Source organism: Panthera onca, chromosome B2 (assembly GCF_046562875.1).
Source record: "Panthera onca isolate mPanOnc1 chromosome B2, mPanOnc1 haplotype 2, whole genome shotgun sequence".
Lineage (NCBI taxonomy): Eukaryota > Metazoa > Chordata > Mammalia > Carnivora > Felidae > Panthera > Panthera onca.
The window spans coordinates 43,436,155-43,455,566 of record NC_138343.1 but is presented as its reverse complement, the minus strand read 5'-3'; the positions used below and the strand labels follow the sequence as shown (position 1 = coordinate 43,455,566).

General features: G+C 43.4%; 1 pseudogene; it reads right to left on the bottom strand.

The window, feature by feature from the left end:
- Positions 1 to 17,858: 17,858 nt before the first annotated feature.
- LOC132666425 (EP300-interacting inhibitor of differentiation 1-like) lies at positions 17,859 to 18,972 on the bottom strand (annotated as a pseudogene).
- Between the last annotated feature and the right edge of the window lie 440 nt (positions 18,973 to 19,412).

The window sequence follows — 19,412 nt, the reverse complement described above, 5'->3', positions numbered from 1 at the left end:
AAAAATTTTAATGCTTATTTTTGAGAGAGAGAGAGAGAGAGAGAGAGAGACAGAGTGTGAGGGGGGAGGGGCAGAGAGAGAGGGGGACACAGAGTCCAAAGCAGGCTCCCGGCTCTGAGATGTCAGCGCAGAGCCTGATGCGGGACTTGAATTCATGAACCGTGAGATCATGACCTGAACCAAGGTCGGATGCTTAACCGACTGAGTCACCCAGGCGCCCCAATTAATTTTGTTTTTAAATAGTGTTAACAAATATGTATTGGGCAAAACAAACAAAACTAAAGTTAGTGATAAAAGTATTAGGGCAAATGTCAGTTCTTCAGATGGGACAAAAGCTTGAATCATAAAATTTTTCAATAAATCCTTATGAATTTTTATGAATCCATGTATTCCTTATGGTCATATGAGTCACCTAATCAAGGCATTACATTGAGCCTCTTTTCTGTAAAAAAATACATATATATACACATCACACATACACACACACACACACACACACACGCGCACACACACACAGAAGCCCATCCACAATGAAGAAATATAGTAATTTATGTGATACATATGTTTATATGTTATAAAAAGTTTTATTTAGGCTAATGGTGTTAAACAAGGAACAAGTAATTGGACATTTAATTAATTAGGGTCATGAATACATTTCTACTGATAATTAGAATCATATATTTGGAACAGTGATGATACCTTAGTTTAGAAGAAATTATATACCTATTTCTCAAGTGTGTGTAAATATCTCGAATATCTCATAAAGACAAAGAATCTTATTCAGGCTAAGAAGTTCATAATAGAAATATAAACATAACTCTAAATAATGAATGTGCTACCAGATTATGAAAAACATATGGCCTGGGGTCTCTGTTCCCCTCTTCTCTTTCTTAGGAATAAGTCATAGCACTTAGCTCAGAGCTAAGCACCTAACAGGTAACTGAAGAAAAGGCCTGACTGTTGACCAAGCTAAGTGAAGCCCAGTTAACTATAGCTTTGTCATGTACACACACACACACGCACACACACACACACACACACACTCACACACACATCTGTAGTCAGATTAATGCCTCATTTATCTGACATTATTGTTAGTACATTTCCCAAATAAACAAAGCTCACCCCTTTAAAGTTATATATTTTAATTGAGATCACAAAATTTTCTGAAAGAAAATACACACTCCTCTAACTTCTTAAACAAAACATTCTCAACATAATATAAACCGTAAGCAATGAATCATGATGGTTCTAATTATAAGCATCAGTCATTCTACTAGGCCCTAAGATTCTGTTGAGGAACTTTTAGTAATCATCAGGGTATTTATTATTTTTAAACTGTATTCCAAACACTTGAGGCAGTGAGACCTCACCCCTTCCTACAACACCTTACCTCTGGTGGCGACTTTTGCCCCCAGAATAAAACCTGAGACTTGATCCCTGAAGACAATAGGTGTTCTGCCTGGGAAGGATCCAGGTGTGGGTTCGAGTCTGAGACCACATTAAAATAAATCATTTGGTAACTGTAGCCATCACACCCATTAGATTCTTAGAGAAACAAAAAGGTAGCTCCATCCAGGAGTAAAATATACTGAAAGGTAATATCCTCAAACTGAAGCCCTCTTTATTTTGACCCTCTGGGCTCTCTAGCACACTCTATACTTAGGCACCCTATAGGGAAGCCCATGTTCTGTGCACGTACCTAGAGCAGGCGGCCTGTCCTATTTGTGGGAGAGGCCCATTAGGCAAACAGCTCTAAACAAAAGCAGGGGAACCCTACAACCAAGGGTCATCCAATGCTCAAGAAAAGCTGATTCCATAAAAGAGAAGAATCGGGTGAATAAAGAGATCAGCCATACTTCGGAGAACGGAAGTGACATTTTTAAGATGTATAGTTAGTATTTGCAGAGAGTTTTAAGAAGATAATGCACTCAGAAGTCAAGAGCAGGTTACTGTAAGAAAGAAGCATTTAAAGGGCAAGAAAAAATTGGGGGAAATTAAAAACTAATAATTTCCAAAATAAAACCATTGTATCAATCATAGAATAAAGTAGGCCAAAGACCAAGGTGGTTGTCTGGAATTTATTACCGATCTATTAACATCTATAAACTGATGTATAAGCAATCTGTAAACGTCTCATAATGTAAAGCAACAAGACACAGAGATGGAAAATATAGAGGTGAGGTAGGACACGTAGAAGAAAAAGCTATTAAATCCAGCCTACGTCCAAAATTTTAGGAGAGAACAGGAACAAAAGAGAGGACAAAACAATTTAAAAGAAGGAGGGATGAACTTTCCCCAGGGTTAAAAATGATGGGAATCTCCAGATTGGAAGGGACCCATGAAATCTCAGAAGAATGTCTAAAAGGATCCCAACCAGGGGTGGGGGAGATTTCAGAATTTTAAAAGATAAAGAGAGGGGCACCTACCTGAGTGGCTCAGTTGATTAAGCATCAGACTCTTGGTTTTGGTTCTGGTCACGATCTCACAGTTTGTGGGTTTGAGCCCCACATCTGGCAGTATGGAACCTGCTTGGTATTGTCTGTCTGTCTGTCTCTCTCTCTCTCTCTCTGTACCTTCCTTACTTGGTCTCTCTCTCTCTTTCAAAATAAATAAATCTTGAATTGTGTTTAATGTTTATTTTTTGAGAGAGAAACAGAGCATGAGTGACAGAGGGGCAGAGAGAGAGAGAGAGAGAGAGAGAGAGAGAGAGAGAGAGCCACGGAATCTGAAGCAGGCTCCAGGCTCAGCACTGTCAGCATAGAACCCGATGTGGGGCTCGCACCCATGAACCGTGAGATCATGACCTGAGCCAAAGTCGGACACTTAACCGACTGAGCCACCCAGGTGCCCCAAATAAATAAGTCTTTAAAAATAAATAAATAAAGAGAAAATCTTTAAAGTTTCTGGAAGAAAAGGTGGTTTTCATAAAGGAAGTTGAAGTAGACCGGCCATCAGACTACTTGTTGGTTACAGCAGGTGCTACAAGTCGGGTAAGCAGTGCAAACACACACATGTGGTGACAAGAAGGGAGCCAGGAAATGCACCTGTGTGTCACGCAAGGAGGTTGGGGGCAGCGCCGTCAGTTTCTTGCTTGGTATTGCTATTACCTTCTTCTTTACTAACAGAACCTCAATTCTTGTGGAGGGGGACATCAAGGTACCCAGCTAAAATTATTCTTGTCATCAGACTCCCATGAGGCTGAGAGTGACCATCTGACCCAGTTCTGGCCCATGAGTATCAGCAGAAGTTGATGACTGGAACTTCCGAGATAGCTTTTTCTAAGGAATGGACTCAATAGCCTGTTTCGTTCATTTGTTTCTCCCCCCCACCCCGCCCCCACTCCAGTCTGCTTCTCAGAATGTGGACTTGATATGCCCAGAAGTTCACAACCCTCCCGTGACTGAAAAGACCAATGCCTAGGCAATAAGATGCTACCAGAGGAGGGCGGGACAAGCCTGGATCCCTGATGAAAAGTAGAACCCTACTAATAAGAAAAATGTGGGAAATTTACAAAATAATTTTGGAGGTAGAAAGGCCATTCTAAGGGTGAGACAAAGTGCAGAAGCCACAAAAAGAAAGATTAATGCACTTGACAAATTAAAATTTTAAAATTTCCGCATAGGAAAAATAACGTCACACAAAAACCAAAAGGATAAATTGTGAAACAAACATAATTGCCACTCACATCATAAAAAGCTAATACCCTCAATATATCACAAAATCCCTAAAAATTACTTTTGGGAAAGAGAAAGATGGCTCAAATAGAAAAAGAGGCTAAAGTTAAGAATAGTTCACAGGACAAAGAATACAATCACTCTTATATGAAAAGATACTCAACTCATAATGAGATTAATTAATGCAAACTAAAACTATAGAGAAATATTCTACATAAAATGTTATATATTAATATTCATATTATATCTTATGAATATATATATTCATATGATATATATTCATATGATATATTCTTGCTTAAGCTTGTGTATTCATAGAATTTTCTAAATGGATAAACAAGAAAATTGCCCCTGGAGAGACAGTGTGGATGAGGACCAGGAGACAATGCTAGATGGAACATTAGTTTTCACCACATAACTCCATTTTACATCCATTAAATGGATCCATTAATGGAGTAATGTTTACTCCATTAAACATCATAGTTTGATGTAATTGTAGGTTCACAGGCAGTGGTAAGAAATAACACAGAGAGTTCTTGTTCCCTGTATCCAGTTTCTCCCAGTGGTAACAATTGGCACACCTATAGTATAATATCACAACAAGGGCATTGATACTGGTACATTTTCATCACCACAGGATCCCTCGTGTTGCCCTTTTATATCTACATCCACTTTCCTCTCACAGGCAACGCCTCCTAGCAACCACTAATGGACAATCAAAGAACGTTGCACAAATGGAACCACACAGTATTCAACCTTATAGAATTGGCCCTTTTCACTAGACATAATCCAGGTTGATGCATGCATCAATAGTTTTTTGCTTTTAATCGCTGAATAAGTTCCATGGTATAGGTATATACCACAATTTAACTGTTCACACACGGACAGATACAGGGGTTATTTCCAGTTTGAGACTATTTTGAAAAAAGCTCCTATAAACATTCATGGAAAGGTTTTTGTGTGAACGTAAGTTTCTCTTTCTCTGGGGTAAATGCCCAAGAGTGTAGTTGATGGAGGGGATGGTAGTTGCATGTTTAGTTTGTAAAGAAATTGCCAAACTCATGGCTGCACCATTTTACATTCCCACCAGCGAATGGAAGAATGATATAGTTTCCCCACATCCTCATCAGCACTTGGTGTTATCACTGTTTTTTCTTTAACCATTCTGATATATGTTTAGTAATATTGTAGTTTTAGTTTGCATTTTCCTCATGGTTAATGATGGTTGAACAATTTTTCATGTACTTACCTGCCATTTGTATATCCTCATTGGCAAAATGTCTCTTCATGTCTTTTGCACGTGTTTTAATTGGATTTTTTCATTGTGAGTCTTAAGAGTTTTTATTTTAATATTCCAGATACTAGGTTTTTGTCACATATGTAGTTTGCAAACATTTTTCCTAGTCTGTAGCTTCTCTTTTTATCCTCATAATAGAGCCTTTTGCTGAGCAAAAGTTTTGAATTTTAATGAAGTCCAATTTATCATTTTTCCTTTTGTGAATCATGCTTTTGGTGTCACCTCTAAAAGCTCGTTACCTAGTCCTAGATCCTGAAGGTTAACTTCTGTGGGTTTTTTTCTAAGAATTTTATAATTTTGTGTTTTCTATTTAAGTCCATTATCCATTTGAGACTTGTGTCCATTATCCATTTGAGATGTGTGTGTGTGTGTGTGTGTGTGTGTGTGTGTGTGTGTAAGGTGTGAGGTTTAGGTCAAGTTTCTGGTTTTGGCAGGGCTGTGGATGTCCAATTATTCCAGCACCATTTGTTAAATATTCTACCCTTCCTCCATTGAATTACTGTTGCACCTTTCTCAAAAATCAGTTGGGCATATTTGTGTGGGTTTCTTTGTGGGTTTCCTGTTACCTACCATTGATGTATGTGCCTATCACTCCACCAATACTTCTAGCAATGAGTCTTTATATCAGAAAGACTGATTCCTCCTGTTTATTTTTCAAAAATTGTTTTAGCTATTCTAGTTCCTTTGCTTTTCTGTATAAATTTTACACTTGATTTTAACCAGAAGGCCAAGAAGTGATTCCACCTAAATTTTAGGCTAATCTTATCTATACCTACAAAAAACTTTCCTAGGGTTTTGATAGGGATTGAGTTAAACTTGAATATCAATTTGGGAAGAATCAACATGTTTTCTATGTTGTGTTTTAATACATGAACATGGTATGCTTCTCCATTTATTTAGATCAACTTTGATTTCCTTTAGTATTTTGTAGTTTTTAGCATTCAAGTCCTGAACATGTTTTGTTAGGTTTATGACTAAATATTTCTTTTAATTAGAATCATTATAAATTGGGTTGTATTTTTTGTTTGTTTTGGTGTCCATGTACTCATTGCTGATAAGTAGAAATACAATTGATTTTTGTATGTTAATGTGTCCCGCAACCTTATTGAAATCAATTATCTATTCTAGAAGAATATTTCTTGTTTGTTTTTTAAGATTCCTTAGTATTCTCTATATGAACAATCATGTCATCTGCAAATAAGGACAGTTTTATTACTTCCCTTCTAATATGCATAACTTCAATTTCCTTTTCTTGCCTTATTGCAGTGGCTAGCACTTCCAGCACCATGTTGAATGAGAGTGGTAAGAATGGACATTCTTGCCTTATTCCTACTGTTGGGGGAAAGTGGTCAGTCTTCCATTATTAAGTATAATGTCAACTGCAGGGTTTTTGAAGATGGCCTTTATTAATTTGAGGAAGCTCCCTCTATTCCAATTTTTCTGAGCATTTTAATCATGAATATGTGTTGAATTTTATTAAATGCTTTTTCTGAATTAATTGATATGATCATGTGATCTTTTTTTCTTCAGCCTTGTTCATATGGTTAATGATTAATTTCTGACTATTAAAATAGCTTTGTATCCCTGGAAGATACAAATAATGATTATTAATGCAAATTGGTTGTTGTTTCTTTGAGTCTCACCTAAATCATTTTTTCCCTGATCTCCACTGTATTTCCTCACCTTGCTAGAGAGGTTGACAAGGCTGGTTTCATAGGACACTAATCCAGGGAAAGATCATCAGGCCATGATTCTGGCAAGTATCACAGGGCAGTCAGCATGCCAAGGAAGAGAGTACTGTGGATAAATTAGACTTAATGAGGAGATGTATACATTGTGCAAAGCTTGCTGCCTTGGGGCCCAATGAGGTACCAGCCTTCAGCTGGTCAGTAATTTCTATTGGAGAACAGTGTGGCTGATTAATTCTAATTTTGCCCATAAACATACAAAGCATGAGGGGAGAATGCATCAAGCTATTGGAATGCAGTCCTCATGCACAGAAACTCACATCCACTTACTTGCCTTACTATATTCTAAGACTTCAGTCTACATTTTTGGTCATATGGAATAAATTGTCCTCAACAAATCCTAGACTTCGTCACATTAATCTAGTACAAAGCTATAAAAATACACATAGACTTCTAAAATTGCTCATAGGATGGGAAGGTGCATCTGAGAGAGATGAAACTTGGACAGGATTCCTTCTAGCTCAGAGTCTGTTATCACATTCAAGCTGCCTGGGAGAAAGGCAAGATTTGGTGTGTGGAGAATCTCTCTGTGGGCCTAAGACCCTTAGGGAAGCCAGAAATCTGAGGCAAATGTCCATTTAGAAGCAAAGACCATCTATAAATCTAATTCTCTCACGTGAGTCATCTAGTGAGGAATTTATATTTGTGTAGTGAAAGCGGGAAAACATTGTCTAGCGTTTTAGATGGAAAGGGCTCCATATTCTGTCTATTTCCCTTCCCTAGATCAGTGTTTCTCAGACTTTATTCATTATATCTCCCCCTTGGGGAGACTTTTTACACATTTTTTTCCTAATTGTATCCCTGCCATCATGAAATTTGGACACTGCAGATATATTGTCTATCTGCTTACGTTGATGGGCAAGGTTGAGTTTTGGAGGGCCGTAATTCATTGCAATATCTAATTCCCCTCCCCCAACCACTTTTTTGCCCCCTTGGCAGCAATATTTCCTCTGTTAAGAATATGTGTCTTAGATAAATGAGTGTCTAAACTCTTCACGAAAGCAGGAGAAATAGAAGTTTGGGTCTGTGCCCTTTCTATAATTTGGCTTAAGACATACCCATGCCAAAGCAGCATGTTTCATTTTGAAAGAATCTTTCATTTGGAATGTTGGTGATTCTCAGGTTTCTACTCAAAACTTCAGCCCTTATCCACAGGCTTATGTTGGCAATTCTTTGTCAGGAACTTAAATGGAAATTGCAATCTTTCCTCTCTGTCATTGGTCATGCTCGGTTATAGTGTAAAACAGAGCAGGGAAATGAACTGTGGTTGGAGGGGGGTGGGAAGAAGGGATACAGAAGAGAGGAAGTAAGAGAGTAAAAGACGGGAAGATACCTGAAGACAGGAGCAAGGCCAGAGCCAGGAAAGAACCCAGAACAATGTCGAACATTGTCTCTGAGGAGTGCCAGGTATGTGTGGTATCTCATGGTGCCTATAAAAGCCCACTAACTCCCAGCTACCCCTCCTTTCGGGGACTCCCAGCCTCTCTCCCAACAGAGGCCTTTCTTAGGCATGTGCAGCCATTTCCATGTATGTGTCTGAAGCCGCCTCTGAGAACAACGTCTTTGGAACCAGCAAAGGGAAGCCGGGTGAACACCTTGGCCCTCCTCCACCTGATATCAGAGGGCCACTCTCCATGGGCCCTGTTAATATGGCCATGGGCCTCTAGCTCTGTTCCAGAAAGCATCTGACTCCAGACACAATGACAAAAATAACATTTAAGGGGCGTCTGGTTGGCTCAGTCGGTTAAGCATCTGACTTTGGCTCAGGTCACGTTCTCACAGTTCTCGAGTTCAATCCCCGTCTGTGCTGACGAGCTCAGAGCCCGGAGCCTGCTTCGGATTCTGCGTCTCCCTCTCTCTCTGCCCCTCCCCCCTCACACTCGGTCTCTCTCTCTCAAAAATAAACAAGCATGAAATAAATATATAACATTTAAAGACACTGTGAAAGTAAAATTGCCTTCTTCACTGCAGAGGGTGACGCCATTATTTTATTTACTATTTATTATTTTGACTTCACTGGGCTCTATTATTTTAATGAAAATATTGGCCGTGTTATGTCAGTTTCCCTGAGAGGAAAGCCTCCCCCACCCCTGCCCCAGACCTTGTTCTGTGGGAGAAGCCAGGCATTTCCCCTCTCTTGGGTGGCAGTTGCCTGAATCACAGACATAAAGCCTCAGAGTATTTAACTTGGCTTTGGAGAGTCTCCTTGCAAACTCAAACTTAATGAGGACAGGAAAATTATTACAGAGGTGTTCCTGATGGCGTACAAAATGAAGGCACATTTGCGCTGGTCAGTGACAAAGGGGGATACCTCACCCTGTGTCTCTGCCAACCTCGGGCTCCCAGAATTTCCCTGAGGCTTAGTTGCCTCAAAAACCCAATAAACAGCCCAGGTTGTTTATTGGAAAGGGGCTCTGCCTCTCACCCACCATTCACCATTGCCCCAGGTGGCCTGACCACCCTTGCTTTTAGGTTGGGAAAATGGTAAATTCAGAGCCATGTTTATGCAATGCACTGAACTGTCGCCTATAAGAAGAAAGCAGAGAGAGAGAGAATGAGGCTCAAGAAATGGATTAGCTTGGGCATGAAAACATGAGTGCATTTGTATCATAAGTAAAATGGAAGAGTTACAAGTTTTATTTTCTTTTTAAGATTTTGGACTGTTTCATGGTGGTTTAAGTGCATACAATACTATTTTTTAGGCCACAGGTTGGCAATTGTGGCCTGTGGGCCAAATCCGGCCAGCCATCTGTGTTTGGTTTTTTTTTTTAATTATTATTTTTTTCAATTTTTAATGTTTATTTCTGAGAGAGAGAGAGAGAGAGCATGAGTGGGGCAGGGGCAGAGAGAGAGGGAGACACAGAATCCGAAGCAGGCTCCAGGCTCCGAGCTGTCAACACAGAGCCCAACGTGGGGCTCGAACCCATGAACCGCGAGATCATGACCTGAGCTGAAGTCAGACGCTTAACCGACTGAGCCACCCAGGGGCCCCTAGCCATCTGTTTTTATAAATAAAGTTTTATTGGAACACAGCCACTTTCACTTGGTTACATATTGTCTATGGCTGCTTTTGTGCTACGACACAGAGTTGAGTAGTTGCAACAGAGACCACATGTGATCCGCAAAGCCTAAAATATTTATTATCTGGACCTTTACAGAAAAAGTTTGCCGCCTCCTGTTTTAGGTCAACTTTGACACACGGTCTCATCTTCTTCCCTAATTTAACAGGAGGACATTTATATAACAATGCAAAAGGAGAACACATCTTCCTCCCTCATAACTTGTGAACACTTCATTGCTTGTCCGTACCCACAAGCATTTCCTGGGGGGTTGTGAAGAGCATAGCGTTTGAGTCCTGTCTCCATGGTCACCAGGTATATAACTCTGGGCCTGTTCCCTAACCTCTCAAGTCTCATTTTTCTCATGTGTATATGAAGATACCAACTGTACCTAGTTCCCAAGGATTAAATAAATGAATATACATTTTGTATTCATATAAAGAGTCGAGGACAGTGCCCGGCCATAGATGGCTCCAATGAATATTGGTTGCCCAATGGTCCCTTTCTGCTGCATTGCCAATGTCTCTATACCTAACACTCCATAAAACACACATTTATCAGGACAGGGGAGAGAAGGAGAACCTGGAAAAGGGGGCAGAAACTCATTTGTAATTTAGCAAGATTTGAGGGCCTACCCCTTATTTATTTTTCCTAAAAATCTTTCAAAACAATTCATGAACCGGATGTACTGGAACATGGCCTACAGAATGGCTCCTATAAAATTTAAACCGACAGTTGAAGAGAATGACAACACTTAGCTGCTCCGGAATCGGCTCAGTCCACCAGCTCCCCGGAATCTGGTTACTACAACTCACTCTCATGCTTCAGTGGGCTAATTGTTCCTTGGATGGAATCACCCGCCTGGGCTGAGCACCCAGCTCTCTTCAAAGCACTTAATAAATTAGTGGCTCTCCACATGTACTTACCTGTGTGCCGCAAAGTCAGACACACAGGGTCTGGCCTGACCTGGGTTTGAAAACAGGAAAGCTAATCAGGTCATTGCTCAAAGCCAGTCCAAGGAGCACGAGAGTAATTTGCCCCGAGCACCCAGTGCCGTGTTGCCCCTTGACGGGACTGCTGAATCAATTAGCCTAATTAAATGAGGTGGAAAATTACTCCCACAAATAAGTTGCCATGAAAGGCAAGTCTTAATTTGGCCTAAGGGAAAGCAAACAGCTCTCCCCTGTGTCTTGCCAGAGTCTATGAATGGGGAATAATTGGCAATTTATGTGTGTGTGCTTTGAAGGCCACGGTACAAATATGTTTTCGTTGACAAGCAGCTGAGGCTTTCTCTGGTATAAAGAGAGAGTTCTAATTAAGGGACAGTGTAATTGTGTGTGTTGGCTGAAATGCCATGTGTACTGTGGCTGTGAACATCGAGGCCTGGGCCCTGTCCCACCGTGAGGAGCAGGGGCTCAGGTCAAGATGGACCCCTGGCAGGGGTGCTAACATCAGCCCCGTCAGCCTCTGATTTCTTCTGGGGAGGGGAAGTTTCCCCCAAGCTCACTAAGCCATGCAGACAAGTTCTGGAGATTCTACTGCAAGCGGCCCAGAAAGACAAACTAGGAAGTTAGAAACTAAAAAGAGTACCTTCCTTCCATGGACTTCACTACAGGCCCTAAGAATGATGTTAGAGAAGGGGCGCGCCTGGGTGGCCTAGTGGGTTAAGTGTCTGACTCTTGATTTCAGCCCAGGTCATGATCCCACGGTTTGTTCAGATCGAGCCCCACATCAGGCTCTGTGCTCCCTCTCGCTCAAAATAAATAAACTTGAAACTGTGTTTAAAAAGAGTGATGTCGGAGAAATAAATTTCTGAGTATGGGAAAGTGGTCAGAATTACTTAATAAGAAAAAAGGGTTGCCTGATGGTCTATGCGAGAGTGAAAGGCAGCCACCTCGCTCTTCCAAAATCCAGCACCCAAACTCTGGGACCGCCCTACCCCCTGCCTGCCCCAGCCCTAGTCCCATCTACATGGAGAACTTTAAGACCCCTGCATGGCTCAGGAGGCTGTAGGGCTTCGGGATCCTCAGAAAGGGCCATCTACAAACAGCCAATCTCTCGCCCACATTGGCCTCCTTGAGCAGCGTAACTCTGATGAGTTTTTTCCATCGGGAAGTCTGTTTTCGATATCTTTCTGGAAGATCTCTTCCCCAACAGGGATGAGGGCTTGAAAAAAGCAGGCTATAGGGAGGGAAAAAAATCCCTGCTGTACATGGGTAATTTAAAAATGAAAAACTGAAAATAATCACAGCATGTGAACTTCTCCCATCACCCTATTCCTAGGTGTCAGGTGGGACCCAGAACAATGTGCTTCTGATTCCAAGAAGTAGTTCAGATGAACAAGGCTGACTTGGGTTCTCAGTCAACTCAACTCCCTCCCCTGTTTTCCTGGCCCATCCTGTAAAACATGGCCCTTAATTAAGCCCCTACGATTGGCCAGTTTTCCTTACGAGCCCAGTTCATCTCCACCATGGGCTCCTAGAACCCTGGACAGTTGTCCTATGCCTTCCTTCCATCTAGCTGGGGACAAATGAATGATTCACCGGTGACCCTGAATGGGAGTCGGTAGACCTAAAAGGTCTTTGAGAATAGGGTGTAAAGGTGATGGAAGGGTTCAATCTTTTAACTGACTGAGGAAAATGGCTGCATCCCCTGCGGATGCCAAGAAAATGAATGTCGATTTCTCTGTGCCATGACAGGGCTCAGTTTCTGAGATACTAAGTTTGAGAAGCAGTATAGCTTGGAGTTAAGAGCATGGGCTCAGAGGAAGAGAGAGAAGGAGGATGGAGGGTAGAAGAAGGGAGAGGGGGAAGGAGAGCTAACATTAATGCCATACCTGCCGCGTGTTGGGCTCTTAACAAACATTATCTCATGTAAACCTCCCCAGAACCTACAGAATTCATCTCCAAAGAAGGACATCTAAAAAAAAATTTTTTTAACCTTTATTTTTGAGAGAGAGAGAGAGAGAGAGACAGAGTGCGAGTGGGGGAGGGGCAGAGAGAGAGGGAAACACAAAATCTGAAACAGGTTCCAGGCTCTGAGCTGTCAGCACAAAGCCCGATGCGGGGTGGGAACTCATGAACCGCTAGATCATGACCTGAACTGAAGTCAGACGCTTAACCGACTGAGCCACCCAGATGCCCCCCACCCCCACCACAAGGAAGGGCATTTTAAAGAGAGACCTTTTGATAAAGCTCAGAAGTCATATAATTAAATGTTCCATTTTCTCTGCAACCCTCAGCCCGTTTCTGACCCCGCACCCCCTTCTCCAAACATATTCCATCCCAAACTCCCTCTCATCCTTAGGATGAGTCTCACGGATAGGTGGGAGTCACGGGGTGTCTTCCTTATAAAATATTTGATAATTTTTACAGCTAGCATTTTGCTATTTTTCTTTTACGGTCATAAAATTTGGTGTGAATGCCAAAATCTCTACCCTGGCTACCAAATGCCAAGTCAAATTGCCATATTACCCACCATCATTCCCATTTTACAGATGAGGGTCCAGAGATTAAATAACTGCCCCATATTTACAAAGCTAAACAGTGGTGGAACCAGGGTTCCAAAGCTATGCATGTCGGTTGGCTTAGATACTTGGTTTTCCATTCCACATACTTGAGGTCCTTCCCTGGACTTGAGATTTAGCGACACAGCCCCAAGGTCATCCGCTCACGGGTCTCCATACCCCACGCCTAGGCCAGGACTCCACTCTCCTCTGAGTGTCCAGGGTCATGGATCAGCTTGAACGAGTCCCTTAACACGTTACGTTTTAATTTTCCTGCTCACGTTTCAGTAGCTTACTGTGCGGAATTAGTCTGAAGAATGTCTGGAGGTAAAAAAGTGGTTCCTGGGAAGCAAAAAAAAAAAAAAAAAAAAACCCAACAAAGTCTAAAAAGATGCTACAGGAAAAAGCTTCTTTTCTGACAGGCACTATTTGTCTCAAACCCACATGGATTTTAAGTAGGCCATGTTGCTTTTTCTCACGTAACAGCAGGATCAGGTGAGTGGATCCATGCTACCAGTTTCCGTTTTGAATTTCCTTTTAGATTAATCAAATAACGTGGACTTGGTCAGTTGTTTAGGGGGCGGGAGAAACTCTTGAGACCGGGCAGCAAGAAGACCTAGAAAGAAGAGTCTCTGGGAGGAGCCTGAACTGGACTTTGAGGGTGCAAAGCTGCAAAGTTCTCGCTAGGGCTTGTGGGACTCTGAGATTCCCATGGAAGCCCTATCTATCTCCACAGGTCATTATTGATGAAGTTTTCAGGTGGCACCTGAACACATGAAGCAGTGAACTGTCCGTCTAAACTCAAGAAGAGATCACAATGAACCAGAATGGACTATCTCTATTTAACTTTGGCGGGGGGCGGTGGGGGTAGCAAGGATTTTATTTTGTTGTATCAAAGGACAACAAGCTTTCATAGTTTGTCATGGCGCATTTGGGGAGCATGCAGGAGACTGAACAGAATGATAAGTATCTCCTTCTCTAGCCCTCAAGTTATTCATGGGCCAGATGATTTAAAAATTTTTTTTTTTTAACGTTCATTTATTTTTGAGACAGAGAGAGACAGAGCATGAACAGGGGAGGAGCAGAGAGAGAGGGAGACACAGAATCTGAAACAGGCTCCGGGCTCTGAGCAGTCAGCACAGAGCCCGACGCGGGGCTCGAACTCACGGACCGTGAGATCGTGACCTGAGCCAGAGTCGGACGCTTAACCTACCGAGCCACCCAGGCGCCCTGGGCCAGATGATTCTAGTGTTTTCTCTGCCCCTTTGAGTCTGGCAAACACTGGTAATACCTCATAGTGTCTTTCAAGATTTATTTTCAATTTGAAACATGCACTGTAATTTGAAAATGAATGGGTTTTCTTTAAATAAATAATATTTGCCACTTTTTAAAAGAGGTATATTGGATCCCGGGCTGACACGGTAGCCAGGAGTCGGGATGCAGGTGGATAGAAATGGATTGGCTGGGAGCCCCGTCTTTGAACTCAGAGCATCTTTGCGTCCACTGCGGCCTGTGACCACCAAGGATCCACAGCAATGTCTGCCAAAGGTCAGGAAGAAGATGAGGTGCTTATCCAGCCTGGTGACAGCAAGACAGAGATGGAGGGAGAAAAGATCCACAAAATACCTATATGTATATATATGAATATGAATATGAATATGAATATGAATGTATATGTATATACATATATATTTTTTTAACTTTTATTCACCTTTTGAGAGACAGAGACAGTGTGAGCAGGGCAGGGGAAGAGAGAGAGGGAGACCCAGAATCCGAAGCAGGCTCCAGGCTCTGAGCTGCCAGCACAGAGACCGACGCGGGGCTCAAACTCACGAACTGTGAGATCATGATCTGAACCCAAGTCAGACGCTTAACTGACTGAGCCACCCAAGCGCCGCCCCCCCCAAAATATTTTTGAGCCCGAAGACTGTCCATTCTTAAGTAAAGACAGCAAGGACTCCACAGCCATATCTATACCTTCCCCATACTGCAGAGTAAGCCAACCCGCACCCCCAAATTGTGCCCCAAAAGGACGGCGCTGCTCCAGGTAGCACCTTCCCTGGGAGCCTGTCTGCAAAGCTGAGGAAGTGATTGTTCCCTCATTCCAGGGACCCAGTAGGGACCCTCCAAAATGAGGGCCTTTCCCAAAAAAGCATCCAGGGGTCCTTTTTTAACCTCTGTGTCTCTGCTAAATCCACAAGGCTCTGTGGGGTTGGGTGGGAGCCAAGGTGGGATTAAGTGGAATTGTAGAAGTTTTCCAAATAAGCAGTTTCCTACCATTAGCAACTTCGCACCTACCGCTAAGGCTCAACTTCTTCCCCTCCCTGTCTTACCCAAGAGGGTATATAATAATTCTGTTGCGTGAGATAAGTGTGTACGCACGTCTGTATGTGCACACGCACACGTGCAGAGGCACACAGTGGGCCGCGTGTGCATGTGCAAACCTACACACGAGGATTGCATGGCCATAACCTTACCTACACTGCCCTACAGTTTCTTGGTCAAGCCCCAAGAAGCCATGCACTGTGGACACCTCTATAAGCATCTTCAGCGTGCATGCATGCGTGTATGTGCGTGTACGTGTGTGGAGAAACATACGTATGTAGTTGTTCTCTTCTTACAGATTCTCTTCAAAGATTTCATCATGATAGCCACTCTTTTCCATTTCTATCCTAACCAGGTTTTCTGCTCTGTCTGCTTCACACATCACAAGACGAAGGTTAATTTTTTTTTTTTTTTAACAGCTTTAGTCACAGGACCTAGAGCTGCTGTTTCCAGCTTTCTTTGCTGGCCTTGACCTCTCTGGGGTATGTCCTACCAGAATTCCCCAGAAACACACCAGTAACTAGAACGCATGGCCAGGCATCTCAAGTGTTCCTTCTGGGTTATGTTATAAATTTTGGCTGAGACATCAACACATGTCAACATGTTACTTTCGGTGACATGTTTGTCTTTTCTTTGTTAGCTTTGGTTCAAGGCCGTGAGTCCATTTGGAGAAGTAACATTTCCAAGCCTTAGCAAAACTGGTGTAACATGCTTCATGGACTTTGGGGTTTCGCTCTGCCTGTCTCTTCCTCCCATCACTCTCCCTCCTCCTTTATTTTTGTTATAAATCCAAATGAAAAGGATATTTGGTGATCAAAGTGAATTCAACTGGCAGAGCATGAATGAATACAAACCAGTGAGCTCCCAGTGACCTCTGTCTTTAGTTGGATCTTGATGAGATCCATCCCTGGTGCCCACATTTGCTGCCTCTGGGAGGCTCACAGTCATCTCCCCTCTTTTTCATCTGAGCTTTGCAATTCTCTTTTATCTTCTCAATGACAATGGTGGTTCTATACTCACGTTTTAACCCTGCTTTCTCAAGGCTCTTCTCTCCATCCTCATTATTCAAACTGTCTTTCATCTGTTTGAAGTCGGGCTCTGGGGTACCTACAGCATTCCTTCCAGAAGTACCAAGAGCTTCAAAGCCATCTCCTCTTGCCCCGAGAGGGGCTCGCTTTGTTTTGTCTTTCAAAGAGCAATTTCCTTTGGCTGTGCTGTCGTTACCTGTCATGGGGAAGAAGATGCTGCCACCATCCTACTCAAAGACCCGGCTTATGAAGTGGTCTAAAAGTGAAGGTGTGTTACATACCCCTTAAGGGCAGTAGAAGATGGCCAGCAAGAAGCCAGTTTATAGGAAGCAGAAGAACATGATGTTAGTGTCTCTTTGTTAAAAAAAAAAAAGCTCCAGGTTTTGAATAAATTACATATATATTTATATAAATATTTAAAATATATGTATATATAAAAATATATATTAAATATATATATTTTACAGAACAAGAAATTTTATTATTTCAAATGCTGGTGCATAACCAATAACAAGCTTATTTAGAGGAGGAGACAGAGGGGAAACTTCAGATACCAAAGAGGATTTCTGGGCAGGTTTAAAACCTTTAAAGATTGAGGGCATAATTGTTCAGTCTTTTTGTAGATGTAGGGCTTTCCTTTTACTTGACATTTTCCCTTTAACAGGTCTTATGTCATGAAGTTCAACCAAAGTCTTTCGCCTGTAATTGGCTTGGATAGACCACAAAGTGGAATCTTCAGAGTTCTCTCAGTGGGCTATCAGTCCAAATGACTCAGACATCTCATGTCCTAAACTGGATGTATTAGTTACTTTTTCTCATGTAATTATTATTCACTGGGCTTTTGTACTGGCAGTCTGTCTTGATGTTAACTTTTTCTTGCAAAACCATCCCTTACAGTGAAATATGAAAGATATTTTCCCCAACGCAAGGAAAAGAATCTGGATCAATAGCAAAGTCAAAGCCACAGGTGTTTCAGGAACATTCTCGAAAACAGATTTCCACAGTCCTAAGATGCCTTTTCTTCTTCTTTAACAATTTTTTCTTTTTCATAACTGTGCAGTCACTGCCCTATTCTATTCTGCAAGGCAACAACAACGACAAAAATCTTTTTTTTGAAGATCAAGTTTTTCATGGCCATGGTACTCTCTGGAATGAACCCAAAAGACCGTAGAATGTGGGGTCTCTCCTCCACTTTTCCTCCTCTTTTAACGGCATTTAGTTACTCTCTATCAATAATCTCATCACACCCGAGTTCTTCGGTCAGACGATTGACAACCATACGTGTAAATAGCTCTTAGATAAAAGCCATCTGAACAAATGGGGTCTTCTCATAATGCATTTGAAACCCGCCACCCGGGGCTGCTTCCCTGGCTCTGGATGTTCTCAGAAACATCCTGTTGGCTGCTTCAAGGGCCGCTGATACTCGGTGGCCGGCACCACTCAGCTGCTCCTCTTCCAGGGTAATCGTAGTCGTCTTCCCAGTCATCAAAATCCTCGCCCTCGTCCTGGCTCTCGAAGTCAGGGCCCGCGACCAGGCCCCGGCGGCTCCCCAGGGCTGGGCCGGTTAGCAAGGCCTCATTCCCCCTGAGGCTCCACCATTGGCTGGGCCTCTTCCTCCATTGGGCCTTGGTCCTCCAGCTGTGGCTGGGCCTCCTCCTCCACTGGGCCTTGGGCCTCCAGCTGTGGCTAGGCCTCTTCCTCCACTGGGCCTTGGGCCTCCAGCTGTGGCCGGGCCTCCTCCTCCACTGGGCCTTGGGCCTCCAGCTGTGGCCGGGCCTCCTCCTCCACTGGGCCTTGGGCCTCCAGCTGTGGCCGGGCCTCCTCCTCCACTGGGCCTTGGGCCTCCAGCTGTGGCCGGGCCTCCTCCTCCACTGGGCCTTGGGCCTCCAGCTGTGGCCGGGCCTCCTCTTCCACTGAGCCTTGGGCCTCCAGCTGTGGCCGGGCCTCCTCCTCCACTGGGCCTTGGGCCTCCAGCTGTGGCCGGGCCTCCTCCTCCACTGGGTCTTGGGCCTCCAGCTGTGGCCGGGTCTCCTCCTCCACTGGGCCTTGGGCCTCCAGCTGTGGCCGGGCCTCCTCCTCCACTGGGCCTTGGGCCTCCAGCTGTGGCCGGGCCTCCTCCTCCACTGGGCCTTGGGCCTCCAGCTGTGGCCGGGCCTCCTCCTCCACTGGGCCTTCAGCTGGGCCCCGCTGCGGGAGGCGTTCAGGCATGGCTCCCGGCTCCCGCTGCCTACCTCCATCTGCGGGAGTTTACCCTCGCCAAGCGGGGACTGCGAGGTCCACTGCAGGTCATTGCTTTCTTCATACAGCTCGGGCAGCCCGTTCATTTCTGACATCGTACAAGCGGTTCGACCTCTCCAAAGGCGTTTTTGCCGAACACATAATACCAATCCACAGCTTGAACAAACAGCTTAATCATCAGCCTTGAATCTCCTCAGTTTTGGCTGTCCCAGAAACCCGTTCACAAAGGATAAAGATTTACCACCGTTAGGACGACCTAAAGAATGAGCCACCGACTCCGAAGAAATGTAGAGCCGGAGACAGCACGTGGCAATGAAGGGGTAATACAGCTGAAGTCGGGCAGCTGGGATTCTAATCCTAGAAGGGCTTCTGTGTGAACGTGGGTGCGTTATGCAATGGCTTTAGGTTTCAGTCTCCTTATCTGTAAAAGGGGAGGCGGGTGAACTTGAACCTTTAAGAAACTCCTGTGAGTTCCAAATATGTCTGAGCAAGCAAGCAGTATTAGAGTAAGCACGTATTCTCCCAAGGCAGCTAC